General features: G+C 32.8%; 1 protein-coding gene across 3 annotated transcripts in view; it reads left to right on the top strand.

Annotated features, from left to right (window-relative positions):
- The window catches only part of LOC110373280 (synaptotagmin-6), a 110314-nt gene that overhangs the window by 27761 nt on the left and 62787 nt on the right, over window positions 1-19766 (top strand). The window lies entirely within an intron of this gene.

Genomic DNA, 19766 nt, shown 5'->3' with positions numbered 1-19766 from the left:
AAATAATAGAAAAATAAATAGTGTGATAAAGAATGACGTCCATCATAAAGCTGAAAGGTGTATTTCTTTTTGAGCATTTGAGCATAAATATTCTAATAATCTTTTCATATATTTTTAAAAATCCACAAAGTTTTCATTGCAGTAAGTAACTTCCTTTAAGGATTTCCGTGGAAATTCTCAACTCGTAAGTATGTTTTTTACAAAAGTAATACATATAAACCACGTAAATCTTTTCAAGGGATTAGATACATTCGTTTGAAAGAAATAATCCTATCAAAAGATTGAAATTCTCCGTATGTAGGAGAAGGGTACTTCTACTTTATGATTATTTTGTTACAAAAATGTGGAAGAGAAATAAAATTTTGCACTACAGATTTTTAGTCGGTTGAAAGTTTGTTTGGGCTCATAAATCAGTATAAAGATGAATGGTAGTACGCACATTACAAAGGTATTCAGGCGGAATCAGACCGATTGATTGGAATAAAGAGTATGTTATGACTACTACACACAGTGCTGGCGGCAGGGCCGCCGGGCAAGTCGCCGCCCAAGCCGCCGTGCACCCGGCGGCATACAAAGCTTTGCCGCACATAGAAGCCGCCGGCACGACCAACCAACCAAAAAAAAAAAACGATTTTGTGCCGCTTGTATTGCCGGCGGCTCGGCATGAAACCGGCGGCATTGCCACCGGCATGTGTGTAGTAGCCTTTAAACAAAAAGCATGGAGTCAACTGTCGGCCGACTATTTAGGATTTTTTTGCACTGCTTTTTTAGACTATTTTAGCAGTGTGCGTATAGGCCATAAGTCCCCGTATGTACGAGAAGTAGCGTAGCGTACTTTATTACTATTTAGTAACAAAAAATGTGGTCGGAGTAATAAAATTTTCTTGAACATTTCCCTAATTTGGCTCTTCATAAAAATGAAGAATGTTAAAAGTACAGCCTTTCAAAGTTAATGGAACCTAGCGGTCGGTAATAATAATTATGATAATTTGTATAATGAGTTTTTATGGCTTCTCTCTTTACTTTGTCGGTTACTCGTGCATTTTCTTTTAGAGAAAGAGCTTAAAAAGTAAATCATTTGAATTCTTTGCATCGCTTTTGGGGTGAATGCCATTTTGTAATTTGTAAAAAAATAAAGGCGCGCTTGTCGTTATATTTTTTAATTTACGTTTATCAATAAAGATCTTTAGAAGTCTTTTGTTGATTTTTTACACCGTAGTTCTTTGTGGTGTTGTTTAAGCTAGTTTCTGATTTGTGAGCATGGAATATAGTTATATATATATAATAGATAATCTCTTCATCCTTAATAATATCATATAGACTCACTTGCGTATAAATTTGTATATAGGGATACTCTCTGGAACTAACGGGCTGATTTTTAAAATGTATTTCCCTGACATACCGACTGCCTGAAAAATATATTTCCCTGATATAACCATGTTTTCTTAGCATGAATGGACAATGGACAAAACCTCGTATATTAAGATTTTGACTAGAAACACAATAAATATAAATTGCAAAATTGTAACCATATGACGAATTTATCTTTTAACCAAATAAAATTACTTAAAACCGACTTAAAAGGCGCCTCAAATTATTGCTATCCTACCCGCAGAGGTAATTTGCATACCCATTACAGCATCGCGTTTGTTACCGTCTGGTTGGGTCCAAGATAATTGCCAATGAATAAATAGCAATGTCTAAAGTGTATTTAATGACAAAAACTTGGAAGCAATCTGATTAGATTCTGAATTTGTTGATAGGGTTAAGTTAAAGCATTATTTGATAAGTTAAGTGTTTGGCTTTTGTTTTTGATTCGATTTTGTTTTATATTATGTCTTTGGAAGACTGTTGTTATGTATCAAACGTGTTATTTTCAACAGTGCGTTGTATTATTCAAATAAGACAAAATATTTTAATGTACACGATGTAACTCCTTTATGATATTTGCGATAAAAAAATATATAAAAGTAGAAATACTAAATTCATTTACTTTCAACTTGGAATAATTACTTACCCGAAAACGCTAGTTTGAACCATTATTAACCATGTTAAAACTTATGGACATCCCACAAAGATCAACATGCTCTACATTTTGACGGTTAAAAATTACTAGCCTTGAAAGTTTTAGTACTTTTAACGTCAAAATATACACAGCAATATTCTCATGCCTTCGGAACGTAGCGTATATCGGCTACGAAGGACTACGCCATAGATTTCGCTACGATGTAGCAATTGGTGTGATTTTGATTTGAGTTTATATTTTTATATGATATAACTAACTTATGAATATTTATCATTGGGCCTGCTCTTCGCACAACAGCAACTTACCTCCTAAGATAACATGGTAATAGTAAATATATATTTGCAGCCTTTTCACGCTTTAATCTGCCAATGTCTATCGGAAAATCTTTAACCGTGAAAAGGCTGTTAAGGTTTGTAAACAACTCTACAAAATCAATTTAATGAATACAAACTTAATATCATATTTTCAATCAACTCTCTATCCCGAAAGTTCCTCAAAATTGATGAAGGGATAAACAAATTAATGATCTCTATTATGTTACCAAAATCCCTTTTGTTTTGGGGAAAATCCGCCTGTGTAGACCTCAGGCTAATGTGGGTGATTTGTCATTTAATTACTCTTAATGGCGTGCTTCGGTAGTTAAATGGTAATTAATGTTACAGGATTATTTAGGAAGTAGATATCTTTGTTATATCCTTGTTATATAAAAGTAATGATAAGAAGGTGAATTTTGTAAAATTTATATAGTCTGAATTTGCTGAAAAAGGTGTAAAATAGCTCATTTTTTTTTACATAGCCGAAGTAACTTGAGCAAGGTTTATCATTTTGGAAAACTTGAAAGCTACAGAATAATAAATACCTCCGGCAAAATTAATTATGTTTTTTTTCTATCTTAATGACCAGTAATAGCAAGTTACATAGGTTTATTCCAAACTTACAATGCAATCAATAGGTCGATATTTAACTTAAATATGTATTAGAGATACCACAAATCATAACCCAGAACCCTCCAATTGGCTTTAAAACAAATACTTTGTTTTAACAACAAACAGTCGTCTACACGTCCCAACCATGGAGGAAGGAAAGATAGCGGAGATGCCATAAGGATGGTCAGGCGCCTTCTTGTAAGCCACGGTAACGTACGGAAGGCGTGATCACTTACTAGAACTAACGAGGCGCTCATGTTCATTCAAATCACAACCACAAAGATTGATCTTGATTGATTGGTGATTTTATTTTGGTAAAAGTGGGCCGGTTCTAAAGAAGGCATATAAAAGCAGAGCTAGTAATGTTCCCCGTTCCTGAACACTCGCATTTTGTTGCGCATTTTTTAAAGTGATATTGCGTTATGATGTCTCTGCTAGTCATTTCATTCTCCATGGTTACAACTAAAACCTTGACATATAAAAGAATTTAAAAGCATTTTAATATCCATGTGACAATAAAACTGTGAGCGTAGCATATAATGTTTTTGTACAGTACACTGAGCGTTAAATGGAACGTAAATTATAATGTTTCAGTTTGTGTCAACATTTGCCTAATGTCAAGGTTATTGCAGTCATTATTTTGTGGATTACGTAGTTGTTTGTGATTGTTTACGTGGTTTGATTAACGTTATATAATTACTGTTGATTAATGCCCAGCGGAGTAATTGTGTAGAAGCTAATTGTCAAAATGAATTGGATTGTATTTAAGTTAACTGTTCGTAATCACGAACACTGGGCTTTGTCGTCGAAAGTATGAAAAAATGCGAGAACTGATTTTAAGCTGCGTTTGGCAGCCCAAAAGAAGTTTCATCGAAATTGGATGTATATGTTTCAACGAAAAGCGTTGTATAAATTGGTAAAAATTTAGTATCGTTTGGCAGGCGGAGGGGGAGGAAAAGGGGGGGAGGGTGTTGGGGGGCTCCACCCCTATCCTCTGGTACCACTCCCGTTACAAGGTAACGCATAATTTTTGAGAAAAATAGATATTTGTAACCTAACCTCAAAACACTATAATCACCCGCTACGGTCGAAAAATTAAGTGCAAGTACTTCTAATCAATACGAACAAAGGCGAAGTCGACGGAGCCCCGCTACGCGGGGCTCCTACTTCTGGGTGGTTTAAAAAAGACCCCGCCATCCCCTTCGAACCTAACCTATCCGAGTCGGGGGTGCCCTAAGTCGAGAGCTCGCTTCGCTCGCTCGTGCATACTAAGAGAAATAAGATGATATTTGAAATAACATCATAGTACATTGACGCAACTCGAAGAGAAACGGAATGACAGCTAATCACAAATGACACTTAACGCAAAAACCAGAGACATTTATTTATTTTTTGCGTTCCTTTTCACGGATTTGTACACTACAGACGATATACTAAAACACATTCGGTTGTCGATCGCCCATTTTAACGTTCCGTTTCACCGAATAACGTTGACATTACGCGTTTTATCTGATTTAAGGTTAGAAACATTTTTTGTAAATTTCTCGAAAGATATCCATTGCCTTGTAACAAGAGTGGTAGCGTTATAATCGGAGACCCACCCTCTACCAGATTTAACCACTTTTAGCCCCGTGCGCCTGCCAAACGATACTAAAGCCAACCCGAGACTAATTACAAAAATATATAAAATATATATTTTTTCGACTTTTTTTGGTTTATATGACGTTTTTTTATAAGCGTCATATAGATCAATCGATACAGCGGAGAATTCTGAATTATTTTCTGCCTAAAGTAAGTTTTCTTTCCTTTCTCGGTGTACTTTTACACTCATTTAACTTTCATAGACTAAAATACACAACCTAGGCGTATTTGTACCTGTTCCGAACGCAATATTCGTGTTCCACAATATCGCTTGATGACGTTCCGGAACGCGTATCGCATGCAACAGGTTCAGCAAGAATTTAATATTAGCCTGCCAGTTCCTTTTCAAATATTTTGTTCTACCTTTTGAAGCTGTTAATGAATATTTTTTAATATGCTTGTGAATATTTTGTGTAAATTTTCTTATTATGTCATTTAGCTACTGTAAGAATTTGCAAAATAGGTGTTAAGTAATTTGAATTTTTGTTTCTATAATATTCTGGGACACATTACGCAAACTATATATTTAGGCACATAAACAACATTTTCTGTGATTACATTATTTGTTTCTTAAATTCAGACCTCTGTCCGATATAAACAGATGCTAGCTTTTTAGAGGCGTTAACCCGCGTCCCGAAGGAACTTCTTCGCGAGCTTTTAAGTAACTTCTCTTCTCTAATAATCGGGTTATAATATAAAACCAATGAAATCGTCTTGCAATAAAAACTCTCTAGTTATATTATCCAAAATACTCCTATACAACAAAATATTAAACAAAAAAGTAATTTCCAAAACCCAGAAAGCGTGACCAATGTCGTATAAAACAGATGTCAGACATCTTTATTTGTGCAAAAGCTGAACATTTTACCTTTTCGCCATTCTTCCACGAGAATAAAGTGAATGGGAAATATGAATTTGTAAATGTACCTCTTATTTTATTTGATTTACCATCTCTGAGAGTTCAGACGGGTCTGAAGTGGGTCTGAGTTTTCTGTCAAATTCTAAAATATGATTTTGATGATTATGTAAATTCGTTCAGTTTTCGTTTTAAAACTAAGTATTTTTTTAATTGATTGTTTTTTTATTCACGCAGGAGCGGATATCTTTAAAATCGATAATTCCTATTGTATTTTCTTTGCCATGATATAACTGTCAAATGAATAACTGCAAAAAAAGTTTAGATAAATTTATTATATGGTAAAATGTAGGTACTTAAGACCAAAATGATGATATACAAATACCTATACTTATCTTTCAGGCAAATAAATTACCTAGTGGTCTGTAAATTGATACATAGGTATCTAATTCCAATTACAATAATGTCTTGCGGTCAGCCGTACGTCTGGTCCTGTCCATCATTGTGCTGCCCATGTCATCGGTATTAGCTTGATTGAGACATTATATTGATTGGGATAAAGTATACATATACTCTGTATACTCTGTGTCTATAAAATCATGGTAGACTCGATTACAGGGATGGGCAAAGTAATAATTATATTGCCAGCTATCGATATATTGCATTTATTTAAAAAAAACACATTTTGATTAATTCCCAAAATTAGTGCATAAAAAAAGGCATTCACAAAGCCATAATACTTACTATCTCTGTCTATATCTAAATATATCTAACTCTATTACACAGACAGAGTTAGTAACTCTGTCTATCTGTCGTGCTCTCATATAAAAACTACTAAACCGATTTAAAAGATACGTACTAAGATAATTTAGAGCTTTAGCATTGACGTAGGCATACTTTTTATCCGCATGCGCGAAGGACGTAGTTTACTCGAGGAGTTTATAAGTATAAATTCTGTGTCAGAATATGTACATTGCTCAATTTTAAACTATAACAGCCTTACTTATAAAAATCAACAAATCATCTTCTAAGCATTGTTTTAAGTAATTACTACTTAAAGCCTTAAGTAGTGATTAAATTATTTTGACCTATAAACGTTGCTTAAGCATGTCTTAAGTAATGAACAGATAATGACATAAAAACATACTAATTTCTCAACACTACCGGAATGTTGGTAGCTTAAAAAAATATTTGTCATCAAAACGTTGTGTAATGGCAACAATGGCATCCGTAAAATATAAAATTAAAAAGTTGAGCTGTCAATAAACCGGAAATGAAAAATCAGCTGGTAAGAATCCAGCCATTTTGATAATTAGCGGGTTAAACAAGGGTGTGAGGCTACTTAATTTGACAGCTCATTTAAGACATTGCTAAGAAAATGATTTATTTTAGCCACGTTTATAAGTAAGATTTTTTCTTAAACATCTCTTAAGTATAACTTATTATTTTATAAGTAAGGCTGTAAATTTTGCTATACAGTTTTTCACGTCATGCTCAGGCCTTCAATTAACAAACTACCCGCAAACTAGTGCCTACACACCCTAAAGTTCTGAATCCATTTTTCATCATAACTTGTAAAGCTTTAGTTTAAAACATTTCATTAGAAAGCCTTTTAAAGCTCACACAAAACAATTGTTTAGAATTATTTGACTTTTGTGTAACCTTTATGGAAGGCTAGGTTTTGTTCTCGATTTTACCCGCGGGATAATGGAAGTATTTGATATATGTATTATATTAAATACTATAGTATATATATAGTATAGCTGAAAAACTCAATGATCATATAGTTTCCTAGTTCTCAAATATTTTCTGGAATATCTAGAGGGCAGAATTCTCAATCGCCAGATAACTTTAAAAAAAAAGAAAATAGAATAATACGTTTGACATTTTGACAGCTTTTTCTTTGGAAAATATGCCAAACCGCTATATTTATACCTCAGACAGAAGTTAATCGACGATGGAGAAAGTGGCCCTATGTCGTCCATTAAATTAGGCCATCTTACTTAAAACTACAGACTCAAATTCTAGAAAACGTTACTAACCTTAGGTAAAATGTAGAAAAATATACAAACATAGCTACCTACTTTCGCACTTACAATATAAGTTTTGAAATTCTACACCACAGACAAGTTTTTCCATTAGTTTTACGACATGGCAACATAGTCACCAAGTTATATACGCTCTTATATCTATATGCATAAGGTTTAATATCGTGGAAAATGTAAGTGCTAGTATTTTATGAGCTATCCAAAAAGTTCAAGGTTTGAATATGACATTGGCGCCAATATTGTAGACAGTTTCTAAGTAGGGACGAGGGTGTGTCACACATATTTGGCAAACGTTTGGATAGTGTTAGATACCCGTAATTTTGGTGGCAAGTTTGGGTCCAACTAAGGCTCAAGGTTGCATTATGATGAAAATATTGGACTTTCTGCTTGACTTTCTTTAATTGAGTTTAAAAAAAAAAATCTAATAACCTTTAAGGTGTCTGAATCCAGATTTATCCAGTTATTACTCATGTTGAAGTTAACGACCTTTATTAGTAGTACAGTTATGAAAAAAGTCATAAACCTTTCATACAAATTGTTGCCTCACATTCTTGTATATTTTCCAAATCCGGTATTACGGCGAGATTTTAACACCCCCACAAAAGCCGTAACAAGTTCCCGCAAATTAGGTCGGCTTTCAGTTACTTTTTCTTTTATAAGCAAAGTTAAAACAAACAATATGTGGAACAAAGGCTAATCTTTGCGTGCTCGAAACATCTTTTTTCTTTATCTTTGTTCAAATATACTTGTTGCTTTAGATTCAGAGGTAAACTCGGTGATATAATTTTAACGTTAGTGTAAGAAGACACGCTTTTATTAGGGTTCATAAAATAAAAGTTTCTAAGGCCCTGACTTATTACTTGATACTTTGAAGAATATTTTCTTAATAAATAATTGGATATTTTTTTGATTATGTTTAACATTTTAAAAGAAAACAAAATAATTAAATTCTCGATTATTGGTTCAAAGTTAAGTTTTAACACAGTTATATGTTAAGAAATTAATCGAAATACTAAGTAAAATAATCAGTCATGCTTATGTCTTTATCGACTTAAGTAAAAATAGTCTACGGTTTTAGGTCTGTATATTATTTAAATTCATACCAGATTCATAATAAAAATATAAATGATAAAATAAATAAGTAAACTTAAAATTTCAATTTACTATATAATTAAGTTTAGGTAACGTGGGTAATATAAAATTGATGGATGATACACTGCAGTGCATTGAAAGTGTATCACAGTTTTTTTTTCATTTCCCTCGTGTATTTTGCAGTCTAGAAAATGTGGATAGGAGATGGATTGGATCTAGAGTTGATTAGAAAGTCAAATAACAATTTCACCCTAAAAAAATATGACGAAAAATAATGCATGCAATTTAAAATACATTAGTATAAAAGGCTAAGAAAATATATGAAAAAAATTCTAGCAAAAAAAATATCTTAAAACTGGTCTATTTTCAATTTATCTCCGAGAAAAAAAGGGCTCTATTGACACACTATTTTCTTTTATCGAAAAAATATAGGTCCAATATTTTGTTATCGGGACCCAACATCAAAGTCTTTCGATCCGTAAGGCCGTCGATCATACTCGATATATTGCCAGAGATATATGACAACGTATTGTAACAAACTTTCCTTGTTTTCTACAAAATGAACTTCTATACGTTCTTGCTTCTGTTTTCTGACTGTTCATATGAAGTTTTGGAATGATGTGAGTTTTAGAACTTTGTCTTCATTCTATGATATTTCTAGCTTCTGCCAGCAGTTCCACTTGCATTTCGCGACCTTATAAAAATGTAGCCATCCTCAATAAATGAGCTTCTTAGAGATTTTTTATGTGTTCTGGTGATTAACTGGTCCAAACTCTACAGATTTATGACAATGTATGTTTTGTGCATCGTATGATAGTATTAGGTCTGCCTAAAATTGATTTTTTTACTTTGACTTAGGTTCCATAAACCATTATCATAAATATATATAAAGTTCCTTTAAATATAGAGGTAGGTACCTCACAGAATTCATCTGCCATTTATTTGTAAACTTCACAGATATTTCAACCATGACATTCAATTAAAAACAGAACTCAGAACTAAAAGCATTGAATTCTCAAAACGTGAAGTTCTTACATTTATCTGACAAAGCTTTTATTTTCAATGTCGTTGACATTACAAAGACATAATGGAAAAGAAAATTTATTCGCCATTTTGAAATGGAAATTGTGCATCGGAATCTGAAATGCATTGGTTCATGAAAAACTAAATGTTTAGTCTGGAGTTCGTAAATGGGTGACCATCTTGTCATGACGAGTACCATTGTGTTTAAGAAAGCACGTTAAATTGGTTTTGGCTGTCAATTGAACATTTCTAGCAGTCGTTTCGGGTAGTCAGAAGCCAGAATGTCTGACAGTCAGTTTCAGCAAGGAATATCAGTTATCAAGGTTGAGGAGATCAGATACAGCAGGCAGTCACTCCATGTAAAACACTGGTTCTTAGTTGCAACCAGTTAGCCTGTAAACCGACCTTAGTATAGTTGGAAAAGGCTAGGCAGATGACCTTAGTAGTCAAGAGGAATTTCATCATATGATATCTAAGCCTTGTTGGTTAGTCATGTTCAAGGATCTTGTCTGAAGCATGTAAGATACATATGTAGTATTACATACTCATCTTCCAAGATATATCGGGTGGCAAATTGATTATCCTGGCTGTATGTACTTACATTGATTGATATCATACATCCATTTGACTTATGTGTTTGTGCATATCTTGTTATGTAAGCTGGTGCGAATTACAGCCTTCATACAAGGTCACATTCAGGGTTGCAGTTACCACGTCTATTTAGGATAAAGGATTATATTAGTCGTGTCGGATTGCCGTCCCATCGGGCTATGAGGGTGAAGGAATAGTGAGTGCATCTGTGTTTGCCTAAATGCTCGTGCACTATAATATGTCCTGCACAATTGGCTTTCCTTCTTATATGAGAACAGCCGCCGTGGCCGATAATTGATTAGGAGGACATCATCATAAGCTATTTTACTGCTAAGTTACACCAGAATCTATATAGTAGTCGCTATGTGTGAAAGAGTCGCAAACAATTATTATACGTAATAGCAAACTTTCTCGTTTATAATATTATTAGGACTCACAGACGTTTAAAACAATTGCTCACAAAAACGACTCAATCTGGAAAAGAACATAATGTTACCTTAACTTTACATTTACAAATTGTTTCATAATTGGCGAACCTTTTTTCACAAAGGCGTGGTTTAACAAATGAGAAGTTTGTTTACGACTTGACAGGGTCGGCTTTATTTTGTACTGATTTTAAAAAGGGCGTAATTTGTGGTACGTTTTCAAGGCTAGATCTTTGATGTCGTAAATGTCTCTGTGTGTGTAAGATAAGGATAATGTTTCACTGTGTTTTATGTACAGAGATATTGCTTTTCGTAGTTTGTAAGAAACAAAAAATATTTACTTTTCTTTACATAAACATGAATACAATACATATCGTATTATATCAATTTAGTGTCATGAAAACATTACCTAGGTTTTGGGGTAGTTTTGTTTTCTGTGCATTTTACGATTTTAAAAAACTTTCATAAAAAAAAATCGAAAATCTTGAAAAGTTTACTTTAACGAATGGTGTTATTAATTGTATGATATCCTTTTATGGTGTATGGAAGCTAGAGAGTCATACAATCCTGCCAAGGAGTATGGTGTTGCGAAGATCAGATAGACAGGCTCATAGATACAGACATACTTTCTTACAAATATTACCAAGGACAGTATACAAATGTCCTTGTATATCCATATTGTATATAACCCAAGTTTGTCCCCGCAACAGTACTCGCAAGTCGTAAATATAACAAAGTTTATGACACCAAGTTTTACGAGCAACCATTATTCAACCAAAATCACTTTCTTGTAATAAAGTACACACAAAGTTACAATATACGATACACAATTTAATTCTAAACAAAAAGTATTTTTGAAAATGATGTATAACATAACATAAGTCATTTGAACATTTTTGGCGGTCGTTACGGGTAGTCAGAAGCCAGTGGGTCTGATAATCAGTCTTAACAAGGGGTATTGGGTCTCCCGGGTAACTGGGTTGCCAAGACCAGATTGGCAGTCGCTCCTTGTAAAACACTGGTAATCAGCTGTATCCGGTTAGACTGGAAGCCAACCCTAACTTAGTTGGGCAAAAGGCTAGACAGATGACATCAAATAAGTACAGATTTCTTGACGTAATTATATAACAGTTCTATGAAGTTCTAGACAGTCTTTTGTTTATTTCATAAACGTTTTGTCGATAAGTCTCAAACAAAGGAACAATTAGATAGACTATTGTATAGAATATACCCGCTATAATTTATTTGGTAACTAAGTGCTTTTGGGATTTATATTTCACCTCTTATTAAGAGAGCCTGAATCTATTCAGAATATTAGTTTTATACATAAGTACAATATTAGTATATTCTATGTAAAAAAATAAAAATAAAACTACTTCTAATAATAATTGAATTACGTTTCAAAGCAAAAAAAAAACGTACCGAATTAGGTATCTACTGTTTTTACTAAAAGTGTTATTATTTCCAAACTATTATCAAGTCATTCTAACTGACCCACTTCATTTGTTTTCAAGTGTAAACACGAATTTATATGATAAATTAAAACATTAGGGTTCAAAGAAAATAACCCCTTTCTGTACTCATAGTAACATAACCTATGAATATTCAACATGGTTCTAACTCGGTTGAAAATACAAGGCTTGCGGGAAAATCATCCCTTAAGAACCCTCGCAGACTACAAACTTTTAGTCGGCCGATAGTTTGTTTGGGCTCATAAATCAGTATGAAGATGAATGAATGGCAGTACGTTTATTACAAATATCAGGTGTCAAGATTTTCTAGAAAAGTAGTTTATAATTTCTAGAAAATCCGACAGTTGACCCGATATTACGATTTTCTTTACTTTAAGAAAATCTTGAATTCAATCAAAGTTAAGGCGGTCTGAGACCAGAAATCAAATATCTGATCGCTATTATGTGCGTACTCCCATTCATTGCCATACTTATCAAGCGGCCGACCAAACTATCGGCCTACTAAAAAGTCGCCAGTGTGCGGGTAATCTAAATATACAAGTTTTGCGAGAAAATCATCCCTTTATTCGGGGTGAAAGTACGATTAATGGGAGCCAGAGTGTTTCTTGAATTGAACTGTATTAAGTTTTACGCGGGCAAGTGTTCATTGGGCTTCATTTGCACTAAATTTCCTTTGGGATAGTTGTAAGTAAATGTTAAGAGTGATTAATTATGAATTGGTTTGGTAATGGGGAATTTATTGATATGGACTACAATATTCTATTAATTATCTTGTTTTTTTTTATCTGATTTTATTTTGTAGAAATACTACAAATATTTTATTACTGAATGGTAGAGAGAAGTATTTCATGCAAACATGTGTAAGCGGGTAAATGTGACGTTACTACTTTGGTATTAAATAAAATTAGCACTTTAAGTTTTTGCTTCGGATCGATTTTGATCAAATATTGTACAGGCAGTAAAAAAAAATGATGATGCTGAAAAAATAACTAAATTAAAGAGGCACTAAATTAAAACATATTATACGCAAAACAAAGTCTTCCGCACATCTGTATGTTCGCAAGAAACTCATTAATTCCTTTCCCAGAACGATTTAGATATGTAAATTTACCCACGTAAAGCCGCGACTTGTCACTAGTATAAACTAAATCGTTTATGTAACATCTCCAATAGTTCAATAATTATAATTTAGGGTTGAAACACAAATACTGAATAAAATCACTAATTGGTGGGTTGCAACCACATTTCATTTAGAGGTCAATGTGGCTAGCCAAATAGTCAACCTCTATATTGACTAATTGATTTTCAAACTTTATTTTAGGCTTGTGTAAATTGACGTAATATTAGAAGTTTTTAGACCGAAATAAAAATGTATTTACTTAGCACAAAGTTATGTTTAATTTTTGGAAAGGGTAAGCTATTAATAGAGTAAGTAACATAATTCCCCAAAAATATAAATGTCAAGGATTTTGATATTAATACAGTCTAAACAGAAACTTTAGGTAGACAAAAAAGGGCTGCTGTAGGTAGAATTATTAGAAAATTAAATAAAATACATAATATATGATGTAGATGTAAGACAAGGTCTCGTTTTATATTTTTTGTTCACTAGACCCAAAATAAAGTAGGTACACATCATGAAAATATATAGAGACAACATTATTTATTTAAGGTTTCCAAGGTTTTGACGTGAGTCTTTTCTAAATTATGGGTACCTATCTTATATCAACAAATAAATCATGCTATGGTAGTGTAATAAAGAAATACATTCTTTAGTACAAAGACAAGGCTTAATTAAAGTTGCTAATTCATCAATCCATACTAATATTATAAATGCGTAAGTAACTCTGTCTGTCGTACTTTCATATCAAAACGATATTTGCTACACAAGTCTAGACTCTAGATCCCAAGAAAAGACATAGGCCCTGTTTCACTGGTTACCGATAAAATGTCAGTTAGTTATGTGATAGTTATGCTATATGCCAGATAAATACCGTCCTGCTATCCGAGACCCGTAAAACCAAAAGTTATAGCTTTTGACACGGAACTTGCCACTTTTTATCTGGTAGCGAGAAGTTGTCTCGTTTCACGGGTGAAACCGCAGGGAACAGTTACTTCATAAATAATTAAAATGCAAATTGTATCTCTGAAATTACGTTGAACACGAATGGTTCTGCAAAGTTCTTGCGTTTGTATTGGCAGATGTTACTCCAATTATTTGATGATTGCCTAAATTCTGTAATAAGTTTTGTTAAATCATTCGAAAGGATGTAACTTGTGTAACTGTGGTGGGTTTGGGTGCAACTTAAGAGTTGAGATATATATAATAATATTTTTGAAATTAGGTTTACGGAACAAACTAAAAATCGGAAGAAGGTTGAAATTAAATCCAAACCTAAATATTATTATTTCGTAAAATCACTAGGAATCTGAATAAGATACATAGTTCCAAGTCTATAGTTTATTTGCCAACATATAGGCCGATATGTTCAGTCACAAATCAGAAAATTTGTCAAAAAGGTTTTCTGAACACTTGTGTTTTTCAATCTCAAAATATTTGTTAATTTAGATTTAAAGAATGTGTAGGTCAAAAAACACTCACACAAAACTGCTACTTAGTTGCACCTCTTAAACTAGTTCCCCACATAAGCCGAGAAAAGACCAAACAGATAAACAACAGAACCGAATCACCCACTAAAAGTCTTAAGTTAAAACGCTTACATAATAATGGTTACTACTGAAAATGCTATCAACTATACTACTAAACGGTGCTATTAACTGTAACGTTTTTCCCATAACGTGGCTAAATAAAAACGGGTACATTGTAGCTTTTTAACGAGGGAGTTTTAACGTGCACAAAACTTACTTTTATTTAGCCAACTTTCAACTTTAGTATAGTTATCGGCACGGATATTGAGCTCTCGGCGGAAAAGTGGGGATCGCTTTGCGCACTGTACACGGCAATAAACCAATAAATCGTTTCTGCGCAGGTGAAGGTCAGGGCTCAATATCCCTGCCGATGATTATATTATGGTTTGGGTCTATATTGAAAGTACTCCTACGGTAAATCAACAGAATAGTATTTTTTTTTTTAAGTTAGGCTATTTTCCAAGTTTTTTTTCAGTAATGACAGTGTTAAGTTTGCCTGTGTTAAAATCCAAGGATAGTCCTGTCAGATACTTGTAATTTTTTTAGTAATGTGTCTTTTCAAACGTTTTTACCGATTACAATGTCCTTTCACTCCTTGACCTTGGCAAAATCTTTGAATTACAACTTTTTTTCAGCTTACTTTCATCTGGTTATCACAAGCTCAATCTCTTTTTCATATACTTAAACAAATGGCAAACTATTAAGCATCGCCCACTAATGACTTAACACTAATGGAAAGTGTAGGCAGTTTATAAATTACGAGTAGGTACATTCGCAACCCACGTCCGATAAATCGGTAGCTGATTTTTTGTAGGAAAAAAAATAGAACACTGATAGCTGTAGCACTTTCTGAATATGAATATCTTCACTTGAAAAGGAAAGTAATATATCATACTCATAATAGTAGAAATATATTGTACATATCGTTTGAACTACATTACTTTATTCGTAAACTGACGGATTAAAGAAATTATTATCTTTATCTTTAGCATATTTTATAGCGATCGCGATCATTTGATATTATTGAGAGAAGATTAAATATTATACCTCGTCTCAAGAGCTACTTATGCAAAACATATAATTTAAAGTTAATCTTCTAGTAATATCTCGTGTTTAAATATTTATAAATGATATATTATCTCAAATTCACTTGTTGATTATGCAAATTCTGGAATAATATTTGTACATGATTAATATAAATAAAATAAAGAATATTAAGTAACTTAGCTCCTTAGTTTAAGATAAATATGTACAATTTAAATGGATGAAATACAGGCTACATACATTATTTTAATATAAATAAGACACTTATTATATTTTTCGAAAGCGACAATAGAGATACTATAGATTTGTATACCATACTTATTTAATGTAGCAAGACAGTGAAGAAACAAAGTAATTATTTTCAAAAACTGAAGTGACCCGAAATAATTGCACTCCAGAATAACTCCAACCTAACTTATAGCATCTGCATCCGCAACTCATACTATCAACCACTCATAGTTTCTACCCATTTATATTGACCGCTAGTTAAACGTAACAAACTACATAGTTTAGACTCGCAACCGTATTGTGTAGCCTCGCCCTAACTCGCACCGTCCGCAACTCATACTATCAAACACTCGCAGACTACGAGTCGTAGTTCGTACTCGTTTATATTGACCGCTAGTTAAACGTAACAAACTACATAGTTTGGACTTCAGATCATTGGTGTTCCGGCTAACAGTACAATTAGAATAGTTTGTAGCTTTGAAGGCAAAGTTATTGTGGTTAGCAAACAAATTGGTATTGTTGTTTTGGAATTTTGCGATTGATTGATTGTATTGTGTTCCTGCACGTTTCCTTTGCAGATCGTCGGCTTTTAGAGTATGGAGATGAATAGTAGTGCGTACATTACCGACTAAAAAGTTTAATGGGATTCAGGATTAACTTCAGTTTTAATCCTTTTATATAACACTAGCCGTTTTCCCGCGGTTTTACCCGCGCCCCGTGGTAACTACTGCCCGTACCGGAATTAAATTATAGCCTATGTTACTCGTGGATAATGTAGCTTTCGCATGGTGAAAGAATTTAAAAAACGGTACAGTAGTTTTTGAGCCTATTTATTACAACCAAAAAAACAAACAAAGTTTTCCTCTTTATAATATTAGTATAGATGGTGATATTAATTATTAAAGTTCTCACACGTAGGTTATACTAAGGTTCATGGGAATATGCATAGCATTTTTTTCGGCCTTTATTTTGAACGCACAGCTATATTTTGCGTTAATAACACTACGAAGTAAACTAAGTAAACTTTGTGTAAGCAACGCACTCTTAAAAAATATTTTCAAAATTGTAGCCTTAATTGCGGTTGCAATGAATAACTTATTTAAGCTGGTCTGTGGTTAAGTGAATAAATACCTCAACACTTATTTTTTTCAAAATTATAAATACCTAAATAAGCTTGCTTTACTTAACTTTATATTGTGAAGGATTATTTAAATATTTTAAAAGTTAGCTTTTGTTTGGTATCATAGAGTGCATAAAATTGTAATTACGTTTTTATAGCCCTTTGTACTGCAAAATATTGTGGTTTTGTTAAGAGCGATATTATAGTACCCGCATACTGCAGACTAAATAGTCGGCCGACAGTTGGCCCGATGGTTGGAAAATTAAAAACAATTATTCCTATCAAAGTTTTCCAACGGTCCTATACACTCAATTAAATATCTGATGTTTGTAATGTAGGTACGTACCACCATTCATCTTCATACTGATTTATGAGCACCAAACAAAATGTCGGCCGACTAAAAGTTTACAGTCTAGAAGCGATATTAATGTCTTTGTAATTGACAGCATCTGTTGAGCTATCAAAAACAGCGTTTTATGAAGACGCGGTTTTAGAGTTCATATTGGTATAGTTCGGGGTCATTTCTAATATATCGAAAAGGTTAAACACCTTTGAGTTTACTAATAATCAATTTTTGTAAAGCTAGACTGGTTATATCTGTACTGATATAAAAGAGAAAATACAGCGAAAGAACCGATTTCAAAAATTATATCAGTGTACATAGCATATTTATCGAGATATGACAACGCTGAACGATTAATACGATGCCTATATATGCACTTATAATTACTCGAAAACGAATACATGTTTATTTACATCAATAATGTTCTGTAGTCCACACAAACAAAGTGCGAGTATATAGGTAGTATGACCTCATAGAGTCAAGCAATATACGCTGTTCTACATATCTTGTGTAATATTGTAATAAGATGGCGTATACAGGGTATTGACATAAAAATGTACCACACAGTAATATAGTTGTATTCGTTGGAGGTAATGATGCTTACAACTGGTATGTTGAAGATGGAAACTGGTTACGTTTTATTCAGATTTTAAAGGCTTTTTTTTTTATTTAAGTAGAATTTCGAATTTTGTCCTAGATATATGACATATTACAACACGGTTTGTCTGTGCAAAAAATACACTTGATTCATTAAGCTTGTAGTTATAAAAAAAAAACGATGTTTTAGGTGTATTGATAAGAGCTTTTCAACGCACACAAAGAGATTATGTTAGATGTTTTTATTCTGGCATTGTTTACTTTATGGAACTATAACTTGAAAAATAAGAATATTAGTTCCACAAAATCAATTACTACTTCTCACTAGATAGCTAATATAATATTATAGACGGACTCCTTACACGTGTACGTTAATAGTTTTGTCATTCCATAGCCTGTGGATATTAACCACGGAATTCGGTATATAGCAACACAATGATCGTAATCTCGACGGTGAATACCTTTGTGTAGATTGGACATATTGTTGAATATTGCTGTGTATGTTTTCAAGGATATTTGGTCAAGTAGTAGTATTGTTTTGAAGTCGTGAACAAGACTGTAACAGTATTTTACACACATTTTACAAAAATTCATTAAAAGCGACAAAAATTGATTTTTTTTTTGTGTAAATGTCTGGATGTTACAACTGACTTTTTTGTTACTGTAAAGTGTAAAGGTTATTCTTTTCATCTTTAAATATTTAATTGATTGCATTTTAGTGCCTCCTTATTATGTTCATAGAAGTATTTTATAAATACAAAGTAAATAGGTATAGATTGTCTTAGATATTACTGCGCAATAAGTGTATTACTAATTATGTTACGCATTACTTAGAAAATTTAAATTAAGCTTAAAACCTTTAGGTTTTAAGCCTTGATGACTAAATTCTACTGAAGACTTGATGACTAAATTCCTCATCAATCAAAACTGCCTGAAAATTTAGGATTTTCTCTTACGCCGAGACATTTTAGTACTCAAAACCATGTTAATATTTAACATGGTGTGCTAATGTAGCTTATTATTTTGAAGATTGATGACTACTTAATATTACTTAGAAAGAGAAATAGAGTGAGAGAGAGAAGAGTTTGTCCTAGATTTAGGCAATTTAAACCTGAAATTTATATATATGCGATACATAAGTATCATACGTACATTATATATGGTAGTGTACACATTACAACTATCAGAAGTCGGACGATGGCTTACTATCCGGCTATCTATGTATACAAAGACAATTTAGTCTAGTCTACAGGCTTCAGTCAACAAATATACACAACATAGTTGTTCATTTTTCAAGTTAAACGAATGCAATATGATATCTGAATAACAAAAAAACAAATGAAGAGCTTAAATCATCGCTTACAACTATAACAGCTATAATCAATAACAATTTCATGGGAAATATACGCCACAACGCAACCGATTCTCGTTAACTGTAAATAAACAATGGACGCGACCTTGAAGTGGAACTGTAATCAATATTCGACACTGTATCCAATGTTATTGTAAATTATTTAAACTGTATAGACGTTCAGGCTTTCAGTGCAGTCAATTCTGAGAAAACTTTGAACTTAGCTTACACTGGAAACTTAACAGTCGGCAGACAGTTGACCCGATGGTTAATACGTATTAGTAAAATATGTATTAGTATATGATTTAATTTTATAATATTTATGTAAAGTATT

The sequence above is a fragment of the Helicoverpa armigera genome, chromosome 19, assembly GCF_030705265.1.
Source record: "Helicoverpa armigera isolate CAAS_96S chromosome 19, ASM3070526v1, whole genome shotgun sequence".
Classification (NCBI taxonomy): domain Eukaryota; kingdom Metazoa; phylum Arthropoda; class Insecta; order Lepidoptera; family Noctuidae; genus Helicoverpa; species Helicoverpa armigera.
The sequence above is the reverse complement of the archived record's forward strand: the minus strand, read 5'-3'. Positions and strand labels throughout refer to the sequence as shown.